Raw genomic sequence first — 13913 nt, forward strand, 5'->3', positions numbered from 1 at the left:
ATTGTATTCATTTCAACCACGTGCTTCGTTCGAAGTCCCACCCTTTGCTCCTAATTTTAACAACCTCTGAAGGAACCTTGGTTGAGAATGTCTGGATTAGATAAAACACTCATATCTACCTCAATTAGGGCAGTAGGATAAATATCGGACATTTTCCATGTGTGTAAAAAAAAATATGAAATGATAGTACTGACCTTCATTTCTTCACTAAGTCCCTCCAGGTCCATGCTGTCTGGGGTGGATATCCAATATGTTCCTCTTTGGGACAGTCCTGAGAAATGTCACTATTGTCACTGTTAAGTTAGCAGGATTGGTTATTGAATAAAGTTAGACCACCTTTGTTTGTTTTTTTGTACTAAATTAGGAATTGGGTGGGGGCACTATGTCAGGACCAAGAGCTGAACTGGCGACCTCTGCTGTATCTGGCAGTTGCTGAACCACCTGGGATCTGGACAGCTCCCTGTCTGTTTCCTTGGAAAACCTTGCCCTATGTATTGTTTTTCTTGAACCTTGAAATATTTGCTTCTCCCATTAACTTCCTATTAAACCATGCCTCCACATTCAGTTTGCCAAATTATTTCACTCTCTCCAGCCAATATCTCACACTTGTTGCCCCTGATGTCATCCGTATTTTTGCTGGCGTTCATTACCAACCTTTGGATTGTCGCTCAACTATGATTCCGTCTGATCCGAACCTGTAAGCAATTGTTACCGACCTTTGGCTTGTTTACTGATTATGCTTCTGCTTGATCCCTACCGGCTTTTTCTCCTACTAGACCCCAGCTTGCTCACCTCCTGGTGTATTAATTTTGAGGACTGTGACCTGGTAATAACACGCAGCAAAACCCACCTCCACCTTCAGGAGTGTTTTGGGATTCCCCATAATATTCCAACCAGACCCCTATCCAAACTTGGATGGATGTAATCCATGTCAATCATGGCATCCAACGATGTAATCCATATCAGTCATGGCGCTCAATGATATAACTCCATCTCCACCAACAGTTTGTGTTTACAAAGTGGAAACCTGCACCTGCCTACACACGTCAATCATGACGTAAAGTGAAGGAAATCCTATGACTTTTTTTTTCACTTCATTTCAATTTGGTCACCAACATCGCCTGAAATAAGTGCACCCAAATATTGCCTATGTTTGGTTCTATCTTTTTTGGAAACAAATTTGCATCAATTGGTCGAATTTACAATTTTCCTGAACTTGAAGAGCAGTCCTAATAATAGCAGTGAAGAATGCTGAATGCAGAGAACTGATTTTCCCCCTCCCTCACTGCTCACCCCTCCCTTCCATAAGATGAAGAGTCTTGATAGCCAGCAGCCATATCTCACCTCTCCTACTTGCAGCCACCTTCCTACAACCTTCTTCACACTGCATGCACCTGTTTAGTTTCACAAGATTTCCCTGGATGTAGGTTATAATACTGTGGCACCAAGAAGAGGTCATAGGACCATATGACCTTGAAGGGGCTGAGAAAAAAAACTGAAAACCTTCTGTCATCTTTCAGTCTGGTCCTTCTGAAAGGTAAGTTGGCATTTACAGTTTTAAAATATGTCTCTTTTTAGATTAACAGCACTGAACCTTGGGGTGCCCCACTTATAACACTGAACCATGGGGTACATTACTAATAATACCAATCTTTGGGGTGCACTGCTGCTAACACTGAACCTTGGGGTACCTGACTAATAACACTGATCTTTTGGGTACACTGATCCTTGGGGTTCCCCACTAATAACTTTGATCTTTGGGGCACCCCACTAATAACACTGATCCTTGGGGTACCCCACTAATAACACAGAACCTTGGGATTACCTCACTAATAACACTGAACATTGGGTTACACTACTACTAACACTGAACCTTGGGGTACCTGACTAATAACACTGATCTTTTGAGTACACCACTAATTACACTGATCCTTGGGGTTCCCCACTCATAATACTGATCCTTGGGGTTCCCCACTCATAATACTGATCCTTGAGGTTCACCACTAATAACACAGAACCTTGGGGTACCCCACTAATAACACAGAACCTTGGATTACACCACTAATAACACTGAACCTTGGGTTACACCACTAATAACACAGAACCTTGGGATTACCCATCTAATAACACCGAACCTTGGTGTACCTGACTAATAACACCTAACCTTGGGTTACAACACTAATAACACTGATCCTTGGGGTTCTCCACTAATAATACCGATTCTTGTGGTACACCCCTAATAACACTGGTCCTTGAGGGGTCTCACAAATAACATTGATCCTTGGGGCACCCCACTAATAACACTGATCCTTGGGGTACCCCAGCAATATTTCTGATTCTTGGGGTACTCCACCAATAACCTCAGAACCTTGGGATTACCTCACTAAAAACACTGAACCTTGGGGTACACCACTAATAACACTGAACCTTGGGATTACCTCACTAATGACACTGAACCTTGGGGTACACCACTAATAACACTGAACCTTGGGATTACCCCGCTAATAACACCGAACCTTGGTGTACCTGACTAATAACACTGAACCTTGGGTTACAACACTAATAACACTGATCCTTGGGGTTCTCCACTAATAACACTGCTCCTTGAGGGGCCTCACTACTAACATTGGTCCTTGGGGCACCCCACTAATAACACTGATCCTTGGGGTACCCCAGTAATATTTCTGAATCTTGGGGTACTCCACCAATAACCTCAGAACCTTGGGATTACCTCACTAATAACACTGAACCTTGGGGTACACTACCAATAACACTGAACCTTACCCTAAGAATTAAGGTGGTCTGGCTGTCCCACACCTACAAGCTTACTTTTTTGCTGCACAATTACAGCACTTTACAGGCTGGGACTTAAACACTATAGAAGACTCTTCCAGAGACTTATTGATCTGCCCATCTACAGAATACTCAGCTCTGTCTCACACTGGAATGGGTTTTCCTACTACCCCCTCCCATTGTCCCACTGTGCAGCTACTGATGAAACTATGGAGAAATACTAAGTAGAGATGGGGTTTAACGGGGTTCCTTTGCAGAACGCCTATTTGGGGTAACCGAATTTACACAGAGCTGGCTAAACTTGGAGAACACTCTGTTCCATTGCTAAGGAATTACCATTATCAGTATTTACAGCTGCGTCACGCTGTTGGTAGTCAAAGCAGATACTCCTCCATGCACTTGACGGACTCATCTTTTCTTGAGTCCATTTTTACTGATCCAGAAAAAAAAGGGTATTATAGCTAGGATTTATGCACATCTACTGACCTATATTCACGCACCTGACCTTTTGCCCTGTTGGGGGAAATGGCAGAGAGATGTTGGGCCTACAGATGGGTTATAATGGGAACAAATACTTGAGGCTGGTCCACTGGTGTCGTTGTCACCAGCTCAAAAATGATCCCATCAGTTTATCTTACATCGCACTTATTGGACTCCAGTGCAGCTTCACAAGTGGGGTAGATGAGAATCCCCCATCTGCCCTAAATGTCAGAGTCATTCTGGAGATTTCATTCCTATCCTATGGAAATGTCCTAAATTTGTGAGATATTGGAATCGTAGGAATAATGTCCATCATTAACCAGGTTTATCAAGTTCAACTAGCCTAGCAGTGGATCAACTGAGGTACTTACTGGGAAGTCTTAATGATGAGTTATATTTCCCCCCTCCTGTTTCCTTATTTATTTCAGTTGCTTATATAGCACCATCAATTTACGCAGTGCTTTACATATACATTGTACATTCACATCAGTCCCTACTCTCAAGGAGCTTACAATCTAAGGTGCCTAACTTGCATAATAGGGACAATTTAGACAGGATCCAATTAACCTACCAGCATGTCTTTGGAGTGTGGGAGGAAACCGGAGTACCCAGAGGAAACCCACGCAGACACAGGGAGAACATGCATTTATACCTAGCTAGAAAAAGTGAGGTACTGGCTCTCAGCACAATCTCCAACAAGAACACGGTGGATCCAAACAGTTAATACCATACTTGTTTGTGAAAGAAACACATACTATCACAGGAATTCACCAAAGAAATGTATGAGTATCTGCCATTGTTGGCTAAACACACCTGGGGGGGTGGGGGGTAGCACCTTCAAAACCTGTTCTTGATGGATTGTTACAGGCATTGTTAAACTATATTGTCAATAGTATTAGGACGCCTGCCTTTACACACTCACGTGAACTTTAATGTCATCCCCGTTCTAGTCCGTAGGGTTCAATAGTGAGTTGGCCCACCCTTTGCAGCTATAACAGCTTCAACTCTTCTGGGAGGGCCATCCACAAGGTTTAGGAGTGTGTCTATGGGAATGTTTGACCATTTTTCCAGAAGGACATTTGTGAGGTCAGGCACTGATCTGGATAAGAAGGCCTGGCTTGCAGTCTCCGCTCTACTTCATTCCAAAGGTGTTTTATCGAGTTACGGTCAGGACTCATTCAAGTTCCTCCACCCCAAGCTTGCTCATCCATGTCTTTATGGACCTTGCTTTGTGCACTGGTCCAAATCATTTGGTGGAGGAAGGATTATGGTGGGGGGTTGTCTTTCAGGGGTCGGGCTTAGCCCCTTAGTTTCAGTGAAGGAAACTCTTAAGTCGTCAGCATACCAAGACATTTTGGACAATTTCATGCTCCCAACTCTGTGGGAATAGTTTGGAGATGGCCTGTTCCAACATGACTGCCCAACAGTGCACAAAGCAAGGTCTATAACAGTGATGGCGAACCTTGGCACCCCAGACGTTTTGGAACTACATTTCCCATGATGCTCAACTACACTGCAGAGTGCATGAGGATCATGGAAATGTAGTCTCAAAACATCTGGTGTGCCAAGGTTCGCCATCACTGGTCTATAAAGACATGGATGTGCGAGTATGGGGTGGAGGAACTTGACTGACCAGCACAGAGGCCTGACCTTAACTCAACAGAACACCTTTGGGATGATTTAGAGCAGAGACTGCATGCCAGACCTTCATATCCAACATCAGTCCCTGACCCCACAAATGCGCTTTTAGAAGAATGGTCAAACATTCCCAAAGATACCCTCCCAAACCTCGTGGATGGCCTTCCTAGAAAAGTTGAAGCTGTTTAAGCTACAAAGGGTGGGCCAACTCAATGTTGGACCCTATAGACTTAGAATTGGATGCCATTAAAGTTAATTTGAGTGTAAAGGCAGGTGCCCCAATACTTTTGACAATATAATGTATGGCGATACATAAGATATACTTCACTCTCTCTGCTGTTCTATGATTAGCCGTAACCTTTCCCAAACATCAACCGAGCCAACACAACCAAAACGCTGTTTCTAGTTATACCCAAACCCCGAGTCATGGGCCTTGCAGTCCAACGAAGGGCGCCAGTCTCCCTATCCTCTACCTTCCGGTACACTCTTCGGTCTATGTGTTTATATATATCGTTATAGAAGAGCTCAGGGCACATAGGGCCCCTAGGCTGGGGTGGAGGTTACTGTAACGACATTTCATTACTAAGCTGCAAAGTTCAGGTCTCAGATTACAGACAAAATGTGCTTTCTTGGTTATGGATGGCATAGGGAGGGGTTAGAACCTTCGTCTAGGCTTTATTAATGATTTGTCTCTGTGTTCTGGTGATAACCTGTGTGTCAGGTTGTAACAAGATGTCACTGACAGGGCTGGACCAACCCAGAGGCAGAAAAGGTAACGGCCTTGGGGGCTAAGGTGTGGAGGACGTTGATGAGTCGAATTCTCTCCGGCTGTGTCTTGCACTTTGCTGACTGTTTGCGCAAGTAGATTGGCTCTTCATTTTTTAATCATTGGGGCCCCAAATTCCATATTATGGCTGCCCCTGCACTTTAGCAAAAGCTCTGGATAAGCAGAGTGCAGAGGATAGTCATGGCATGGACATCGCAGTTTCTTTCATTGCACAGAGAGGTCCAATCGCTGGTGGCATGGGGAAAGCTGACCTCTAATGAAATTGGGAGAGCTGACCTCTGATGACATCAGAAAAGAGCTGACCTCTGCTGAGGCAAGGGTAGTTGATCTCATATGAAGCCAGGAGAGCTGACCTCTGATGAGGCTAGGAGAGCCAATCTCTGATAGTGGCAGGAGAGCTGACCTCTAATGAATCCAGGAGAGCCAATCACTGATGGCGGCAGGAGAGCTGACCTCTGCTAACATTGGGAAAGCTGACCTCTGATGACATCGGGAGAGCTGACCTCTGATGACATCGGGAGAGCTGACCTCTGATGACATCGGGAGAGCTGACCTCTAATGACATCGGGAGAGCTGACCTCTCCTGACATCGGGAGAGCTGACCTCTGCTAACATCGGGAGAGCTGACCTCTGATGACATCGGGAGAGCTGACCTCTGCTAACATCGGGGGAGCTGACCTCTGCTGACATCGAGAGAGCTGACCTCTGCTGACATTGGGAGAGCTGACCTCTCCTGACATCGGGAGAGCTGACCTCTGATGACATCGGGAGAGCTGACCTCTGATGACATCGGGAGAGCTGACCTCCGATGACATCGGGAGAGCTGACCTCTCCTGACATCGGGAGAGCTGACCTCTGCTAACATCGGGAGAGCTGACCTCTGATGACATCGGGAGAGCTGACCTCTGCTAACATCGGGGGAGCTGACCTCTGCTGACATCAAGAGAGCTGACCTCTGCTGACATCGGGAGAGCTGACCTCTCCTGACATCGGGAGAGCTGACCTCTGATGACATCGGGAGAGCTGACCTCTGATGACATCGGGAGAGCTGACCTCCGATGACATCGGGAGAGCTGACCTCACCTTTTTGACCCCCAACTCTGACCTTGACCCTGACACTAACAGATCATTTTTTTTTATAGAAAAGCAGGTAGAACATAAACATCAGTAAAAATGGTAAAATTACAGTATAAATTGGGATTTGCACCCACTTCAGGTATAATGTATATTGTGACAGATCGGTACATCCACATATAATAGTAGCATTAAAATTGACTGGTATTGACTGATGGGAATGGAAACAGGGGCATCAGGCCTTGTAAAGTTTGAGTAGTATAAGCTAATAGATACAAAGTGTCCCTTAAAACAGTTAATCCAGGGAACTGAGGCACTTAATAGGCTCAATAAACCAAGTAACATTCACCAGAGAGTAAAGAGAAACAAAGCAGGATGAAGGTAGGTAAGGGAATGGGGAAGAGGGAAGGAGGTCCACTTTCCTTACTGGGTTGGGGGTGTACCCAGTACGCCTATGGGTAGCCAGAAAATCAGAGCCAAAAGGTAATTCTCCCACTTTACAAGACTCTGGTCCGGCCGTACCTGAAGTGTGCTGTCCATGCTGGAGCTGGAGAGAGTCCACAGAAGGGCAACAAAGCTGATAAAGGGTCTGGAGGATATTAGTTATGAGGAAAGGTTGTGAGCTCTGAACTTATTCTCTCTGGAGAAGAGACGCTTGAGAGGGGATATGATTCAATGTACAAATACCGGACTGGTGACCCCACAATAGGGATAAAACTTTTCCGGGAAAGGGAATTTAAAAAGACACACGACCATTCACTAAAATTAGAAGAGAATTGGTTTAAGCTTAAACTGCGTAGAAGGTTCTTTACTGTTAGAGCGGTAAGGATGTGGAATTCTCTTCCACAAGCAGTGGGTATAGCAGGGAGCTTTGATAATTAAAAAAAACTATTAGATGGGCACCTTAAGGATCACAACATACAGGGATATACAATGTCATATAAACATAAAGCGCACATACAGGTTGGACTTGATGGACTTGTGTCCTTTTTCAACCTTACCAACAATGTAACTATGTAACCTCAAACTTACTGTGAATCGTGGTCTGTGTAACCTGGTTTTCCATCTCCATAATGTCGGGGGTCTTTCAGGCCTTTACAATAGTTTGTTTGGAGGCCGCCATGACCTGTAGGGAGAGTTTCAGCTGGGCTTTCGTGAAGTCAAGAGAGCAATGATTCAACAGTGTGAACACCAACATTTTTGCCCAATAACACTGGAAAAACCAGCAGATGTGAGAGCGTGTACCCTATTCACCACAACCCCGAAAACTTTCAGAAGGGTAGTTAGGTATAAATTTGGAGATTTTTGCTGGAACCATGTACCAGCGCCTTAAGTCTTTATAATTGGCTCCTGTATTTTATTTTTTTATTTTGTTTTCTCCTCTTTCAATGCAATGTATTTTTTCCTTCATTCAAGAGGGGAAAGAGTACAGGGGCAGGCGATAGTGTGACTGATCATTGTGATAGCCAGTCACTGGTCTCCATGCTGGGGCAAACTATGGAGTGCATTTCTGGTACAATATGAGCTATAAGGTACCTTCATTTCCAGGCTAAAGAATGGTTTTAAGTTATAGTCATTGGAGAGGAACTGTCAGAGAATGTAGTGTAGATGGTGAGGGAGAGCTGTCGGAGAATGTAGTGTGGATGGTGGGAGGAGAGCTGTCGGAGAATGTAGTGTGGATGGTGGGAGGAGAACTGTCGGAGAATGTAGTGTGGATGGTGGGAGGAGATCTGTTGGAGAATGTAGTGTGGATGGTGGGAGGAGATCTGTCGGAGAATGTAGTGTGGATGGTGGAGGAAATCTGTCGGAGAATGTAGTGTGGATGGTGGAGGAGAGCTGTCAGAGAATGTAGTGTGGATGGTGGAGGAGAGCTGTCAGAGAATGTAGAGGGAATGGTGGAGGAGATCTGTCGGAGAATGTAGTGTGGATGGTGGGAGATCTGTCAGAGAACGTAGTGTGGATGGTGATGGAGAGCTGTCGGAGAATGTAGTGTGGATGGTGGCAGGAGAGCTGTCGGAGAATGTAGTGTGGATGGTGATGGAGAGCAGTTGGAGAAAGTAGTGTGGATGGTGGAGCAGATCTGTCGGGGAATGTAGAGTGGATGTTGGGAGGAGATCTGTCGGAGAATGTAGTGTGGATGGTGGGAGATCTGTCAGAGAACGTAGTGTGGATGGTGATGGAGAGCTGTCGGAGAATGTAGTGTGGATGGTGGCAGGAGAGCTGTCGGAGAATGTAGTGTGGATGGTGATGGAGAGCAGTTGGAGAAAGTAGTGTGGATGGTGGAGCAGATCTGTCGGGGAATGTAGAGTGGATGTTGGGAGGAGATCTGTCGGAGAATGTAGTGTGGATGTTGGGAGGAGATCTGTCGGAGAATGTAGTGTGGATGGTGGAGGAGAGCTGTCGAAGAATGTAGTGTGGATGGTGGGAGATCTGTCAGAGAATGTAGTGTGGATGGTAGAGGAGAGCTGTTGGAGAATGTAGTGTGGATGGTGGAGGAGAGCTGTCAGAGAATGTAGTGTGAATGGTGGGAGGAGAGCTGTTGGAGAATGTAGTGTGGATGGTGGAGCAGATCTGTCGGAGAATGTAGTGTGGATGGTGGGAGGAGATCTGTCGGAGAATGTAGTGTGGATGATGGAGGAGAGCTGTCAGAGAATGTAGTGTGGATGGTGGAGGAGAGCTGTCAGAGAATGTAGTGTGGATGGTGGAGGAGAGCTATCGGAGAATGTAGTGTGGATGGTGGAGGAGAGCTGTCAGAGAATGTAGTGTGGATGGTGGGAGATCTGTCAGAGAATGTAGTGTGGATGGTGGAGGAGATCTGTCGGAGAATGTAGTGTGGATGGTGGAGGAGATCTGTCGGAGAATGTAGTGTGGATGGTGGAGGAGATCTGTCGGAGAATGTAGTGAGGATGGTGGAGGAGAGCTGTCGGAGAATGTAGTGTGGATGGTGGAGGAGAGCTGTCGGAGAATGTAGTGTGGATGTTGGGAGGAGATCTGTTGGAGAATGTAGTGTGAATGGTGGAGGAGATCTGTCAGAGAATGTAGTGTGGATGGTGGAGGAGAGCTGTCGGAGAATGTAGTGTGGATGTTGGGAGGAGATCTGTTGGAGAATGTAGTGTGAATGGTGGAGGAGATCTGTCAGAGAATGTAGTGTGGATGGTGGAGGAGATCTGTCGGAGAATGTAGTGTGGATGGTGGAGGAAAGCTGTCAGAGAATGTAGTGTGGATGGTGGAGGAGATCTGTCGGAGAATGTAGTGTGGATGGTGGAGGAGATCTGTCGGAGAATGTAGTGAGGATGGTGGAGGAGAGCTGTCGGAGAATGTAGTGTGGATGGTGGAGGAGAGCTGTCGGAGAATGTAGTGTGGATGTTGGGAGGAGATCTGTTGGAGAATGTAGTGTGAATGGTGGAGGAGATCTGTCAGAGAATGTAGTGTGGATGGTGGAGGAGAGCTGTCAGAGAATGAAGTGTGGATGGTGGGAGGAGATCTGTTGGAGAATGTAGTGTGGATGTTGGAGGAGAGCTGTCAGAGAATGTAGTGTGGATGGTGGGAGATCTGTCAGAGAATGTAGTGTGGATGGTGGAGGAGAGCTGTCAGAGAATGTAGTGTGGATGGTGGAGGAGATCTGTCGTAGAATGTAGTGTGGATGGTGGAGGAGATCTGTCGGAGAATGTAGTGTGGATGGTGGAGGAGATCTGTCAGAGAATGTAGTGTGGATGGTGGAAGAGATCTGTCAGAGAATGTAGTGTGGATGTTGGAGGAGAGCTGTCAGAGAATGTAGTGTGGATGGTGGAGGAGATCTGTCGGAGAATGTAGTGTGGATGGTGGAGGAGATCTGTCAGAGAATGTAGTGTGGATGGTGGAGGAGATCTGTCGGAGAATGTAGTGTGGATGGTGGGAGATCTGTCAGAGAATGTAGTGTGGATGGTGGAGGAGATCTGTCGGAGAATGTAGTGTGGATGGTGGAGGAGATCTGTCGGAGAATGTAGTGTGGATGGTGGGAGGAGATCTGTCAGAGAGTGTAGTGTGGATGGTGGGAGGAGATCCGTCTGAGAATGTAGTGTGGATGGTGGAGGAGATCTGTCGGAGAATGTAGTGTGGATGGTGGAGGAGATCTGTCAGAGAATGTAGTGTGGATGGTGGAAGAGATCTGTCAGAGAATGTAGTGTGGATGGTGGAGGAGAGCTGTCAGAGAATGTAGTGTGGATGGTGGGAGGAGAGCTGTCAGAGAATGTAGTGTGGATGGTGGAGGAGAGCTGTCGAAGAATGTAGTGTGGATGGTGGGAGATTTGTCAGAGAATGTAGTGCGGATGGTGGAGGAGAGCTGTCAGAGAATGTAGTGTGGATGGTGGAAGAGATCTGTCGGAGAATGTAGTGTGGATGGTGGGAGGAGATCTGTCGGAGAATGTAGTGAGGATGGTGGAGGAGATCTGTCGGAGAATGTAGTGTGGATGTTGGGAGGAGATCTGTCGTTGAATGTAGTGAGGATGGTGGAGGAGATCTGTCGGAGAATGTAGTGTGGATGTTGGGAGGAGATCTGTCGGAGAATGTAGTGTGGATGGTGGAGGAGATCTGTCGGAGAATGTAGTGTGGATGGTGGAGGAGAGCTGTCGAAGAATGTAGTGTGGATGGTGGGAGATTTGTCAGAGAATGTAGTGTGGATGGTGGAGGAGAGCTGTCGAAGAATGTAGTGTGGATGGTGGGAGATCTGTCAGAGAATGTAGTGTGGATGGTGGAGGAGAGCTGTCGGAGAATGTAGTGTGAATGGTGGAGGAGAGCTGTTGGAGAATGTAGAGTGGATGGTGGAGGAGAGCTGTTGGAGAATGTAGTGTGGATGGTGGGAGGAGATCTGTCGGAGAATGTAGTGTGGATGGTGGAGGAGATCTGTTGGAGAATGTAGTGTGGATGGTGGAGGAGAGCTGTCGGAGAATGTAGTGTGAATGGTGGAGGAGAGCTGTTGGAGAATGTAGTGTGGATGGTGGAGGAGATCTGTCGGAGAATGTAGTGTGAATGGTGGAGGAGAGCTGTTGGAGAATGTAGTGTGGATGGTGGAGCAGATCTGTCAGAGAATGTTGTGTGGATGGTGGGAGGAGATCTGTCGGAGAATGTAGTGTGGATGGTGGAGGAGATCTGTCGGAGAATGTAGTGTGGATGGTGGAGGAGAGCTGTCGAAGAATGTAGTGTGGATGGTGGGAGATCTGTCAGAGAATGTAGTGTGGATGGTGGAGGAGAGCTGTCGAAGAATGTAGTGTGGATGGTGGGAGATCTGTCAGAGAATGTAGTGTGGATGGTGGAGGAGAGCTGTCGGAGAATGTAGTGTGAATGGTGGAGGAGAGCTGTTGGAGAATGTAGAGTGGATGGTGGAGGAGAGCTGTTGGAGAATGTAGTGTGGATGGTGGGAGGAGATCTGTCGGAGAATGTAGTGTGGATGTTGGGAGGAGATCTGTCAGAGAGTGTAGTGTGGATGGTGGAGGAGATCTGTTGGAGAATGTAGTGTGGATGGTGGAGGAGATCTGTTGGAGAATGTAGTGTGGATGGTGGAGGAGAGCTGTCGGAGAATGTAGTGTGAATGGTGGAGGAGAGCTGTTGGAGAATGTAGTGTGGATGGTGGAGGAGATCTGTCGGAGAATGTAGTGTAAATGGTGGAGGAGAGCTGTTGGAGAATGTAGTGTGGATGGTGGAGCAGATCTGTCAGAGAATGTAGTGTGGATGGTGGGAGGAGATCTGTCGGAGAATGTAGTGTGGATGGTGGAGGAGATCTGTCGGAGAATGTAGTGTGGATGGTGGAGGAGAGCTGTCGAAGAATGTAGTGTGGATGGTGGGAGATCTGTCAGAGAATGTAGTGTGGATGGTGGAGGAGAGCTGTCGGAGAATGTAGTGTGAATGGTGGAGGAGAGCTGTTGGAGAATGTAGAGTGGATGGTGGAGGAGAGCTGTTGGAGAATGTAGTGTGGATGGTGGGAGGAGATCTGTCGGAGAATGTAGTGTGGATGGTGGAGGAGATCTATTGGAGAATGTAGTGTGGATAGTGGAGGAGAGCTGTCGGAGAATGTAGTGTGAATGGTGGAGGAGAGCTGTTGGAGAATGTAGTGTGGATGGTGGAGGAGATCTGTCGGAGAATGTAGTGTGAATGGTGGAGGAGAGCTGTTGGAGAATGTAGTGTGGATGGTGGAGCAGATCTGTCAGAGAATGTAGTGTGGATGGTGGAGGAGATCTGTCGGAGAATGTAGTGTGGATGGTGGAGGAGATCTGTCGGAGAATGTAGTGTGGATGGTGGGAGGAGATCTGTCGGAGAATGTAGTGTGGATGGTGGGAGGAGATCCGTCGGAGAATGTAGTGTGGATGGTGGAGGAAATCTGTCAGAGAATGTAGTGTGGATGGAGGAGGAGAGCTGTCGGAGAATGTAGTGTGGATGGTGGAGGAGATCTGTCGGAGAATGTAGTGTGGATGGCGGAGGAGATCTGTCGGAGAATGTAGTGTGGATGGTGGGAGGAGATCTGTCGGAGAATGTAGTGTGGATGGTGGAGGAGAGCTGTCGGAGAATGTAGTGTGGATGGTGGGAGGAGATCTGTTGGAGAATGTAGTGTGGATTGTGGAGGAGATCTGTCGGAGAATGTAGTGTGGATGGTGGAGGAGAGCTGTCGGAGAATGTAGTGTGGATGGTGGGAGGAGATCTGTCAGAGAGTGTAGTGTGGATGGTGGGAGGAGATCCGTCGGAGAATGTAGTGTGGATGGTGGAGGAGATCTGTCGGAGAATGTAGTGTGGATGGTGGAGGAGATCTGTCAGAGAGTGTAGTGTGGATGGTGGAGGAGATCTGTCAGAGAGTGTAGTGTGAATGGTGGAGGAGATCTGTCAGAGAGTGTAGTGTGAATGGTGGAGGGCAGTGCCAGAACAAGGCCATCGAGCGCCTCGGGCAAAAATGTCAAACTGTGCTCCCCCTTCCCTTAGGGTTAGCGTCAGGGCACCTGCATCCCTGCAATAAACCATTGCGCCCAGGGCATCCGTCCTTCCTGCCCCCTCCTTGTCCTTGTTCTGTTTCCCTCTCTACTTATTATGACTAAATCGGAATAATTCAACCCAACATTTCACCCACACCCTTTGTTTCTCAATGGACCAAACATGGTAATGTTTGGGCTGTTGGCCC

At 47.1% G+C, this 13913-nt stretch overlaps 1 protein-coding gene across 1 annotated transcript in view; it reads left to right on the forward strand.

Moving 5' to 3' along the window:
* The first annotated feature begins 1292 nt into the window (after positions 1-1292).
* The window catches only part of LOC143981433 (activated CDC42 kinase 1-like), a 38328-nt gene continuing 25707 nt past the window's right edge, over positions 1293-13913 (forward strand). The window contains exon 1 of the mRNA XM_077479267.1: positions 1293-1537. The gene's annotated coding sequence lies outside the window, so the exon portion shown is untranslated. The remainder of the gene's footprint in view (positions 1538-13913) is intronic.

Source organism: Lithobates pipiens, unplaced genomic scaffold (genome assembly GCF_037356315.1).
Source record: "Lithobates pipiens isolate NorthernLeopardFrog02 unplaced genomic scaffold, aLitPip1_a1.2 Scaffold_157, whole genome shotgun sequence".
Classification (NCBI taxonomy): domain Eukaryota; kingdom Metazoa; phylum Chordata; class Amphibia; order Anura; family Ranidae; genus Lithobates; species Lithobates pipiens.